The 12,927-nt window shown below is 38.0% G+C and overlaps 1 pseudogene across 1 annotated transcript in view; it reads left to right on the plus strand.

Annotated features, from left to right (window-relative positions):
- The first annotated feature begins 2,955 nt into the window (after positions 1-2,955).
- LOC308609675 (ubiquitin-like modifier-activating enzyme 1) overlaps positions 2,956-12,927 on the plus strand; it is a 44,569-nt pseudogene continuing 34,597 nt past the window's right edge. The window contains exon 1 of the transcript in view: positions 2,956-3,178. The product of the transcript in view is annotated as a ubiquitin-like modifier-activating enzyme 1 (transcript). The remainder of the gene's footprint in view (positions 3,179-12,927) is intronic.

Raw genomic sequence — 12,927 nt, forward strand, 5'->3', positions numbered from 1 at the left:
GACACAATTCGGACTGTCACCATGAGCCCTGTCACCATGGGCAATATCACTGTGAGCACTCTCACCTTACTCACTGTCTCATGGGCACTGTTACCATGAGCACTGTCAGCATAGACAATAGTGCTGTGGGCAGTGTCACCATGGGCACTGTCACCATGGGCACTGCCACCATGTGCACTATCACTGTGAGCACTGTCACCATGGGTACTGCAACCATGAGAAATATCACCGTGAGTACTGTCTGCGTGGGTTGTCACCATGTGCACTGTCACCATGAGAACTGTCAACATGGGCACTCTCACCATTTTTCAATGCCACCATGTGCAATGTCACCATGGGCACTATCACCGTGAGAATTGTCACCATTAGTACTGTCATCATGGGCACTGTCACCAAGGGCACTGCCACCACCTGCACTGTTATCATGGTCACCAGCATCGTGAGCACTTTCACAATGGGAACTACCACCATGGGCATTATCAATGTAAGGACTCTCACCATGGGCACTCTCACCATGGGCACTCTCACCATGAGCACTGTCACTAATTGCATTATCACCATAGGCACTGTCACCATGTGAACAGTCACCATGGGCACTGTCATCATGGAGACTATCACCTTGAGCATTGTCACCATGAACAAAGTCAATAGGGTCACTTTCACTATGAGAACTGTCACCACGGGGACTCTCACCATTGGCACTGCCTCCGAGGGGATGTCACGATGAGCACTATCACCATGGGCAGTGTCTCCATGGGCAGTTTCACTGTGAGCACTCTCACTATTGGCACTATCACCATCGGCACTGTCAGCATCAGTACGGTCACCGTGAGCAGAGTCACAATGGGCATTGTCACAGTGGGCACTGCCACAAAGGGCACAGTCTACATTAGAATTCTCACTATGGGCACTGTGATCTTGGGCACTGTCAACGTGGGCTCTTTCACTGTGGGCACTGTCACAATGGGAGGTATCACCATGGGCTTTGTCAGCGTGGGCACTGTCACCGTGGGCACGGCCACCGTGACATCTATCACCATAAGCACTGTAACAATGGGCACCGTCCCTCTGAGCACAGTCACCATGAGCACTGCCACAATGAGAACTGTCATTTATGGCACTGTCCACATGAGCAGTTTCCCCATGATCACTGTCACCATGGGCAGGACACCCTGTGTATTGACACCATGAGCACTCTCACCATGATCACTCTCACCATGGGAATTGTCACCTTAGGTACTGTCACCATGGGCACTGCCACCATGAGCACTTTTACCATGAGCTCTGTCACCCTGGTATTGTCACCATGAGCACTATACCGTGAGAATTGTGACTATGGGCACTGTCAGCATGGGCACTTTCACCATCGGCACTATCGCTGTGAACACTGTCACCATAAGCACTGTCACTGTGTCAAGTTTCACCATACACAATATTACCATAAGAACTATCACCATAAGCAGTGTCACCATGAGCAATATCACCATGGGCACTGTCACCAAAGGCACAGCCACCATGTACACTGTTACCATGGTCACTATCACCATGAGCACTGTCACCATGGGAACTACCAACATGGGAAATGTCATCATGAGCACTTTCACAATGGGAACTGCCACCATGGGCACTATCAATGGGCGGACTCTCACCATGGGCACTATCACCATGGGCACTGTCACTGTGAGCACTGTCACCATCGGCCCTGTCACCATGAGCACTATTACTGTGAGCACTACCACCGCGAGCGCTCTCACCATGGTCACTGTCACCATGGGCACTGTCACCATGAGCACTGTCACTATGGGTACTGGCACAATGCGGACTGTCCCAGTGAGACCTCTCACCATGGACATTATCAACATGAGCACTCTCACCGTGGTCACTGTTACCATGGGTACTGTCACTGTGAGCACTGTTACCATAGGCAATGGCACCGTGGGCACTGTCTCCATGTGCACTGTCATCATGGGCATTGTCACCGTGGGCAGTGTCACCGTGGGCACCGCCACCATTGGCACTATCACTGTGAGCTTCTTTACAAAAACAAGTTTGGGCACGTTCTTTACCTTATTATGTCGGTCATGTAAGGTCACATTCTAACTTGCCTGGAATCATATGTGAAGGTAATCGCCAAGCTGACCTTTTGACATGAATTGTCGCTTTCCCTTGTATTGAGGAGGCACAAGCTTCACATAATTTGCATCATCAAAATTCCGTAGCTCTGTGATATCAATTTCAACTGCCCCGGGAGACAGCCAGATCTATAATTAAAAATTGTCCACATTGTCCAACTTATTCATCCAGTTTGCCCATGGGGGTCAACCCTAGAGGATTATTACCTAATATGTTATGGCAAATGGATGTAATTCATGTGCCAACTTTTGGAAAGCTATCTTATGTACATGGTTCTGTGGATACCTATTCTCATGTAATTCTTGCCTCAGCAAGAACCGGGAAAGCTTTTAAGGATGTTATGCAACACGTATTTTTCTGTTTTGCCTTTCTAGGCATTCCAAAAGCTCTAAAAACTGATAACGCTCCTGCCTACATTTCTAAGGCTTTTAAAGACTTTTGTGAAAAATTTAATATTTCCCATTCTATGGGAATCCCCTATAATCCTCAGGGTCATGCAATAGTGGAAAGAGCCCATCATACTTTAAAAGTTCAAATTACAAATTTACAGCAAGGGGAATTCAAATACACTTCTCCACATCACATCTTCAACACACACTATTTGTATTAAATAATTTGAATACTGATTCACAAGGTAATACTGCCATGATGAGGCATTGGAATCCCGATATTAATAAACCTAAACATAGGGTGAAATGGAAGGATCTGCTCACTCGTCAATGGAAAGGACCTGATATTTTCTAACCAGCGGCTGAGGGTATGCTTGTGTATTTCCACAGGACGCTGACTCGCCGTTGTGGGTGCCTGACCGTCTCATCAGACATGTCGGGCCCTCCGACCCCGCCTTACCACTTCCCAGTCAGGCACAAGGCACCACAGCCGGAGACGTCAGCTAATGAATCACCATCAGCTAAAGAACCGCTGCTGCAGCAGATACAAAAGCTCACCATTGGAGAGAGACCAATTCTTTGTCTTCCGCGTCCGCACCCAAGACCTCGCAAGACACAAGCCATCTCTACAAGAACTTCGAATCCACCAACGTGGGGTCAGAATAAACGCTTGCTGATGACGCCGATAAAGTGGTAACAGACCAGGGAGCTACCTTAACACCTGGAAATCTTTTTGTTGCTATGCTTGCTATATTGGCCTGCCAGGTAACTAGGGGAAATGCTTTGGATAAATCTTATTGGACATATCTCCCTGATCCACTGATTTTACAAACTGTAGCCTGGGATAATGAGGGTATACCAGTGTCTACTACTATGCCCAGGTTAATGGGAGGAGCCATAAGCTCCTATCCATATAATAAATTTAAAACAAATAATAATTTTACATTTCATGGAAAATCAGGGTTCCATACTATATGTTTTATATTTCCATCAATTAATAACTCTGTAGCCTCTCGTAAGGATGGATGTATACCGGTTTTTCTTAAAGGACAGCTTACTGCTTCTCCTTTGAGTCAATCTAATAAGAGACTTCTTTGGTCTTTGATTTACCTAGCACCTGGAGAAGATCCAACTTATAATCAACCTTCCTCTCATCTTTAAAATTTCTTCCTTGTAATCCTCCTTATGGTATCCATACAGAAGTACAATCATCTATATTACAATCTCCGGAAGACCAATTGGATAGTAACTGGGACGCTGTAGATACCAATACCAGATTTCCTACATGGAATTATTGTATATATTCTTCAAGAATTGATATTCCCATAGAGGATACCACAAAAATGTGCATGATTGGAGTAATCCTGATCCATGTAAGGATTAGAGATCTTATTTACAACATCATGCACATTATGATTGGAATAATACACTCATTCCTGCTTCTATGCTTGTTAATAGATGGCACACTGGAGGATGTGTGCCTCCTATACTAACTATGGCTCAAGAGAGTATGTATTATGCACAGACCCAGCTTTGGAAAGCTATTGCTGCACCACCACCAGTTATTCTTCATAGACCTAAAAATATGGGCATTTATTCTATGCAGGCTTGTGTGTCAGCACCTTATGTATTCTTGGTAGCCCCAAAATATGTGGATCTAAATATTTATTATAATACTTCTGATTCTACTTTTTGGACACATTGCTATGATTGTATTTCGACAAGTTGTATAAATCCCTCTATGAATGTACAAGTTTTAATGATTCTTAAACGACCGCCATACATTATGTTGCCTGTAAAATTATCCTCTGCCTCGTATGATGATTATGGCTTACAAGTTCTGCATGAAACTGAACTTTTATTACATTCAAAGAGACTTGTTGCAGCTTTAATTCTAGCAATATCTACATTTATAGCTGTAATAGCATCACTTTCTCTTTCAATAAGTTCCTTAGCTCAACATGTACATACAGCTCAACATGTAAATGAGCTTTCAAAAAATGTATCTTTAGCTTTGGCTACTCAGGAAGTTATAGACAGAAAGTTAGAAGCAAAGGTGGATGCCTTAGAAGAAGCAATTTTACACATAGGGCATGAATTAACAGCGCTCAAAGTAAGATTAGCTTTGAGGTGTCATAAAAAATATAGATGGATTTGTGTTACTCCTCTAAAAGTGAATGAATCATTATATTCTTGGGAATAAATTCGTACTCATATTATGGGAGTTTGGAACCAAACAGATGCTAGTTTAGACCCTACTAAATTACATCAAGAGATTCATGACATAGGAAATACAAACTTAGGTTTATCTCCGGCAGAGTCTGCTCAGAAATTTTTTGAAAGTATTAAGTCATTTGTGTCACATAAAACCTTATTCTCAATGCTCATTAATGGAGGAATCATGGCAGTTGTTGTACTAATTCTGATATTTTTACTTCCAGTCATCATTAGAATAATTATTAAAAGCATCAAACAACTTTCCGTGGAGCTACATACTGCACTTTTAAAAAATAAAAAAGGGGGTGATGTCGGAAGCCATCCTGGAGGCATTGCACCATGACAAAGTCATGAGCAACGGAAGGCACTGCAAGGCAGTGCCGTGTCAGTAAGGTGGACTACAGCTCCGTTGTTATGTTTTATGATAATCACTTTACATACAGGGGCAATTTTGGGGGGATGTTGCTCCAGGTGAAAAAAAATTCCTCTAGGACTCCCCCTCCTGAAACTATCATAGGATGGGAAGTACCCACTAAAGCCCTGTGTAAATGGTAAAGAATTAAGAGCCTGGAGCTAAGGGGATGTTTTTGTGAAAAACACCCTCTAGTATGGAGTTATGGCCATGGGCTGGAGTTCCTGATGATGACATAGGAAATTTATGGTTCTATTATAAAGGAAAATTAATTATAGAAAAACAAATGACTAGAGCAGAATTCGTTGCCCGGATAGGGAGAAAACGCTGTCTCAGTTGAAGGAAACAACGAGAAAGAGCATGCAGGTACATTGTAAATATTTTCCTGGAACCATTGTAAAAGGATGCACATGCAAGAAGAAAAATAGGAACAAGTAGCTCCAAATTTTACAATTGAAATAATCATAGAACTGCTTGGCTTGGTTACTAAGAAACAACCTGTGATTAATGGGAACTTGGGGAAATATTTTAATAGGACATCTAGAAACTAGGGGATGTTTGTTTTAAAAAATCTTTATAGAATATTTTCAGGTTTGATTGTGCTAAGATTGTTTGGCCACGTACCTGGTAATGTAATCAACTACGATATATAAACCTGTGATTGTAAACAATAGAGGAAGAATGAAGAATAAAGACATGAGAAAGAGAAATATGCAATGCTGATACTTTAAGAAGTGTAATAGAATTATTTCCTTTGCCGACGCTATCCATCCCTCGGGTATCCCGAGACTCACTAGAGCTGGACTCTGGCAATATAGGGCCTTTATTATGTTGTGGAATCTTCCTTCGATGTCTACTGTGTGGAGGGTTTTTATCATAACCTGGTGTTGAATTTTTTCAAAAGCTTTCTCTGCTTCTATTGAGATGATCACATGTGTTTTCTCTTTCAATTTTTTAATATGGTGTATCACATTGATTGATTTGCATATATTGAAGAATCCTTTTATTCCTGCAATAAACCCCACTTGATCATGGTGTATTTTCCTTTTAATGTGCTGTTGGCTTCTGTTTGCTACTATTTTGTTGAGGATTTTTGCATCTATATTCATCAGTGATATTGACCTGCAGTTTTCTTTTTTTGTGATATCTTTGTCTGGTTGTGGTATCAGTGATGATGTCTCCATGGAATTAGTTTTGGACTTTTCCTCCCTCTGCCATATTTTGGAAGAGTTTGAGAAAGACAGATGTTAAACTCTTTAAGCCAGAAAGGACTGGCAGGACATCTTAAGTGATGAAGGAGAAAAACCTGCAACTAAGATTAATTTTTTTTGAATATGTGAGATCACACCATGTTTGTTTTTATATGCCTGACTTACTTCTTAAGTACTTCTCACTTCGTCGTACTTCTGCTCAACATCTCTTACTATTAGAGATGTTGACTTAACATAGTGCCCTCAAGGTGCACCCATTTTGTTACAAAAGGCAGCATTTTCCTTCTACTATGCCTGAATATATTTTTATTGTGACACATTTTTTTCCTGCCACACAAAATACTTTTCTGTGCCACATTTTCTTTTTCCATCTATTCCGCCTAAGTGTGTTGTTTTCCTGTTATGGCATTTGAGAATGATGGTGCAGTGTACATGGGATGCAGGTATCTTTATGACTCGGTGATTTTCCTTCCTCTATAAAAATATCCAAAGATTTTTTCTGGATGATTTAGTAGTTCTACTTTTTTAGCTTTTTGAGGAATCTTCCAACTGTTTTCTAGAGCAGCTACACCAATCAGCATTCCCAACAAGAATGTAGGAGGGTTCTCTTTTGTCATGCCTGCTATCGTCTCTTTTTTTTTTATAATAGACAATCTAATAGATATGAGGTGATATTCCACTACAGAGGTTTTGCATTTTCCTAATGTATGTTTGTTATTAGCTGCTTATCTCGTATGTGTTTCTAATATTTTCTGCAATTCTGTAGATTGCCTGTTAATTCTGTTGATTGTTTCCTTTATTATATAGGAATGTTTCAGTTCAATTTCACTTCACTTAACTTTTGATTTTGTTGCCTGCTCTACTGCTGTCATAGCCAAGAAATTATTGCCAAGGCCAATCTTGAGAAGTTTGTTCCTTATCTTTTCTCAATGGATTTGAAACATTTTGGTCTTATCTTTAAAGCAATTTCCCCAACATTTCTGAGATACAATTGACATATAACGTTGGCAGTTTTAAGGTACACAGCATGATGGTTAGATGTACATCTATGCTGTGAAATAATGAGATAATAATGTTAGTTAATACTTCTATCACCTCACATGGTTACCAAATTTGTGTGTGTGCTGTAAGAACATTTAAGATCTACTTTCCCAGTAACTTTTAAACATGCAATAACGTATTGGTAACTAACTCACTATCCTGTAATTTAGATCCCAAGAAGTTACACATTTTATAACATGAAATTTATGCTCTTTGACTATCATCTCCCTATTTCTCCGAACCTCACACCTATTAAATACGTATACACTCTTTTTTTTGAAGACCTCAGACATTTAGATTTCATAAATAAGTGGGATCACACAGTTTGTCTTTATGTCTCTGATTGTTTCACTAAGAATAATGCCTGCAAGTTGATTATATGTGGTCACAAATTGCAGGAATTTCATTATATGACTGTATAATATCCACTGTCATAATATATACATTTCTTAATCCATTTAATCATTGATAAACGGTTAGTGACTATGCCTGGCATATTTTAGATAAATATTTACACAGTGAACATGGGAGTGCAAATATCTCTGTAAGTTAACTGATTTCATTTCTTTCAATTATGTATATTCAGAAATGGAATTGCTAGGTTATATGGTGGTATTATTTTTAGAATTTTGAGGAACATCCATATTATTTTCCATAGTGGTTGTACTAAGTTACATTACCACCAAAAGTCTGTAAGTGTTCCCTGTTTTCTACATGCTTGACTACACTTTTATGTCTTTTCTTTTTCATAATAACCACTATGAAATGCGTGAGTTGCTATCTCATTGTGGTTTTATTTTGCATTTCTCTTACTATTAAAGAGGTTGAGCAAATGTTCATGTGTCAGTTGGTCATTTGTACGTCTCCTATGGGGGGAATATATCTGCTAAGATCTTCAGCCCACCTTTTAATTAGATTATTCAACTTTTCTAAAAAAAACTAAGTCTTTTTTATGTTTCAACATTAGTCCTGTAGCTGGCATGTTGTTGGAAAATATTTTCTCCCATTCCATAGGAGAATTCCTATGCCTCCTGTTCCATTGCCTCTTCACTCTGTTCAAGTTTCTTTTTGTGCAGAGGCTTTTAAATTTGATGTTTTCACACATGTTGAATTTTATTTTTGTTCCTTCTACTTTTGGTATCATATACAAAAGAATCATTGCTGACACAAATGCCTTGGAGATTTTTTTCTGTTTAATTCTAAGGATTTTGTGATTTCTGTTCACGTTGTGTTAATTTTTGAGTCATCTAAGATGGGTGTTCAATTTTATTCTTTTCCATGTGGATATCCAGCTTTTCCAACACTACTTAGTGTAAAGTCTATTTTTACTCCATTGTTTATTCTTGTCTTCTTTGTCATGTATTAGTTGACTGGACATGGCTGAGTTTATTTCTGGGCTCTCAGTCCTATTCTATTGGTATTTTGTCTGTTTTTATTCTAATTTCACATTATTTTGGTTACCGTAACTTTGTATAATAGTTTGAAACCAGAAAGTGAGTTGCACCCAGCTTTGTTTATTTTGCTGAAAATTGCCTTGTCTATTTTCAGTGTCCTTTGTTGTTTCGTACAATTTTTAGGATTATTATTCTATTTCTGGGAAAATTGCCATTGAAATGTTGATTGGGATTCCATTGAAACTATAGATAGCTTGAGGTAGCGTGAACATTTTAACAGTATTCATTCTTTCAATTTAGAAATATGGGATACTTTTCTATTTACATATATCTTCTTCAGTTTTTGTAAATGTTATATTTTTAGGTGTACAGATGGTTTTGTCTCCTTGCTTAAATGTATTCCTAACATTTTATTGTTTTAGGTGCTGTGGTAAATGGAAGTGTTTTTTTTTTTTTTTTTTTTCTGTCAGGTATGTTCTTGTTAGTGTATAGAAATGCAACTAATTTTGTATTCTTATTTCAAATCCAACAAAATTACTGATTTCATGTATTAGTTCTAACAGTTTCATGGGGTTTTGGTGGAGTCTTTAGGATTTCCTGCATACAGAATATGTCATCTTCAAACAGAGACATTTTAAATTCTTCCTTTCCACTTTGGATCCCTTTCATTTCTTTTCCGTGCCTAATGGTTCTGGCTAGGGATTCTACTATTATGTTGAAGAGAAGTGGTGATAGTGAGCATTTTTTATTTGTTCCTGTCTTAGAGGAAAAGTTTTCCGCTTTTCATCTTGAATATGATGTTAGCTGTGGGCTTGATAATATATGATCTTTATTACATTTAAAATGTTTCTTCTCTCCCCAGGTAGTTGAAAGCTTTAATCAAGAAAATTTAGAAAATTCTTTCAAACATTTCTTCTGCATGCTATTCGTGTCGTAAATTAAAATTTTTGATTTAAAAATGTTAACTGCCCTTGCATCACCAGGAATTATTTCACCTTAGCATGTTGAACATTTTAGTGTGTTTTAGAATTTGGTTTGCTAGAATTTTGTTGAGAATTTTTGCATCTATATGTACAAGGATATTAGCTTGTAAGTTCTGTGCTTTTTGTTTTGTTTTGTTTTGTGTTCCCTTCTATTTCCTTATGTGGCTTTGTTAATCAAGAAAATCCTGGTTTTATAAAATGAGTTTGGAAATGTTTCCTCTTTTGTAGTTATTTGGGAGAGTTTGGGAAGGACTGGCAATAAATCTTCATTAAATGTTCAGTAGAATTCACCAGTGAAACTAACTGATCCTGGGGTTCTATTTGTTCGGAGAGTTTTGAATAGTGCTTCAATTTCCTAAGTCATTATTTGTATGATCAAGATATTTTTTGTTTGTTTGTTTTTTGCTTCTTCATGATTGTCTTGCTATGTTTTATATAGGAGTTTTTGGAGATTTATCCATTTTTGTAACCCAGTTTTTTAGCATTCTTTATAACTATTTGTATGCTATGGTGTCAGCTGCAATTTCTCCTCTTTCAGTTAAAGTTTTATTTATTAAGCTCTTTTTTTCTCTTTGTTAGTCTTGCTAAATCTTGTCAATTTTAAGATCCTTTCCAAATTCCAACACTTGGATTCAGTTCTTCCTAATTATCTGATATTTGTTTTATTCATTTCCATTTGAATCTTTCTTATTTTTTTCCTTTTATTCCTGGTGCTTAATTTGTTCATTTTTCCTAGTCCTTCATGTATATGCACAAGTGGTTTATTTTAGATTATTCTTTTCTCTTTTAGAAGAATCTATGATTGCTAAAATTATTTCATCCATTGACTGATTTTTCTATATTCCAAACGTTTTGGTATGTTGTCATTTTCGTTTATCTGAAGGTAGTTTCAGATTACCCTTTTGACTTCTTCCTTGACCCATATATATTTCCAGTGTGTGTTGTATAAGTTTACATATAAGGGATTTTTCTTTTTCTCTTGTTATTGATTTCTAGCTTCATAACATTATGATCAAAAAAGATGCTTAATGTGACTCTGATCTTCTTAAATTTGTTAACGCTTGCTTTATGTTTCAAGACAGTGTCCATTCTGGGAAATGCTCCTTCAGCACTTAAGCAGAATATGAATTTTGGTACTGTTGAATGGAAGTTTTCTATAAGTTTATTAGGTACATTCTGTTTCTTTATTAATTTTCTAAGGTAGAAAGTGGGATAATACAGTCACTTACTATTATTTGTTTTATTGTTGATTTATCCTCTCAGATCTTTTTTTTTTTTTGTGGGGGGGTGTGGGTATACGGGTCTCTCACTGTTGTGGTATCTCCCGCTGCAGAGCACAGGCTCCGGACGTGCAGGCTCAGCGGCCATGGCTCACGGGCCCAGCCGCTCCACGGCATGTGGGTTCTTCCCAGACCGGGGCATGAAGGCATGCCCCCTGCACGGCAGGTGGACTCTCAAGCACTGCGCCACCAGGGAAGCCCTCTATCAGATCTCTTAATAGTTGATTTAAATATATGTTTAATCCCGCAACGTTCAGTACATATATATTTACAATTATTATTTTCTCTTGATAAATTGATCCATTATCATTGTATACTGACCTTATTTATCACTTGTGACCTACTTTGACTGAAAGTCTGTATTACCTGAGATTGGGAGATCAAGTCCTGCACCTGTTTGGAAACTGTTTGGACTATCAATTTCTATTCCCTCACCTTCAGCTTATGTGTGTCCTTAATGATAAAATGGTTCTTTTAGACAGCATATTGTTTTTTTATCATTTATATGGCAATATAATTGTTTTACACTGTTGTGTTAGTTTCTGCTGTATAGTAAAGTGAATCAGCTATAGGTATATTCCCATATCCACTCCCTCTTGCATCTCCCTCCCACCCTCCCTATCCCACCAAGCTAGGTGGTCACAAAGCACTGAACGTATCTCCCTGGGCTATGCAGCTGCTTTCCACTAGCTATCTATTTTACATTTCGTACTGTATATATGTACAGATGACTCTCTAACTTCGTGCCAGCTTACCCTTTCCACTCACTATATTCTCAAGTCAATTCTCTATATCAACATCTTTATTGCTGTCCTACACCTACATTCATCAGAATGTTTTTTTTTAATTCCATATATATATATATATTAGCAAAAAGTTTGTCTTTTGTTTCTTTCTGACTCATTTCACACAGTATGACAGACTCTAAGTCTATCCACCTAACTGCAAATAGCTCAATTTTTATTTCTATTTATGGCTCAGTGATATTCCATTGTATATATATGACACACCTTCTTTATCCATTCTTCTGTCAATTGATACTTAGGTGTTTACCTGTCCTGGCTATTGTAATTACACCTCTAATGAACTTTGTGGTCCATGACCCTTTTTGAATTATGCTTTTCTCAGGGTATATACAAAGAAGCGGGATTGTGGGGTCATATATTAGTTCAAGTTTTAGGTTCTTAATGACCTCCATATTGTTCACCATAGTGGCTGTGACAATTTACATTCCCACTAACAGTGCAAGAGGGTACTGTTTTCCATACACCACTCCAGAATTTAGAGTTTGTAGAATTTTGAAGTTGATGGCTATTCTGACTAGTGTGAGGTGACACCTCATTGTAGTTTGATTTATATTTCTTTAATGATTCATGATATTGAGCAACCTTCTATGTGTTTTATTGCAATCTGTGTATCATCTTTGGAGAAATGTCTATTTAGGTCTTCTGCCCACTTTTGGATTGTTGTTTGTATTTTTTGGTTTAGAGCTGCATGAGCTGCTGGTAAATTTTGAAGATTAATCGTTTGTCAGTTGCTTCATTTGCAAATATTTTCTGATTCTGAGGGTTGTCATTTGGTCTTGTTTGTGGTTCCCTTTGTTGTGAAAAATGTTTTAAGTTTCATTAGTTCCCATTTGTTTAATTTTGTTTTTATTTCCATTTCTTTAGGAAGTGGGTCAAAAAGAATCTTGCCGTGATTTATGTCATAGAGTGTTCTGCCTATGTGTTCCTCTAAGTGTATGATAGTGTGGAAACTTACTTTTAGGACTCTAATCCATTTGTGTTTATTTTTGTGTATGGTGTTAGGGAGTGTTCTGATTTCATTCTTGTACATGTAGCTGTTCATTTTTCCCAGCACAACTTGT

The sequence above is a fragment of the Mesoplodon bidens genome, assembly GCF_964165515.1.
Source record: "Mesoplodon bidens genome assembly, chromosome: Y".
In the NCBI taxonomy this organism is placed as follows: Eukaryota; Metazoa; Chordata; class Mammalia; order Artiodactyla; family Ziphiidae; genus Mesoplodon; species Mesoplodon bidens.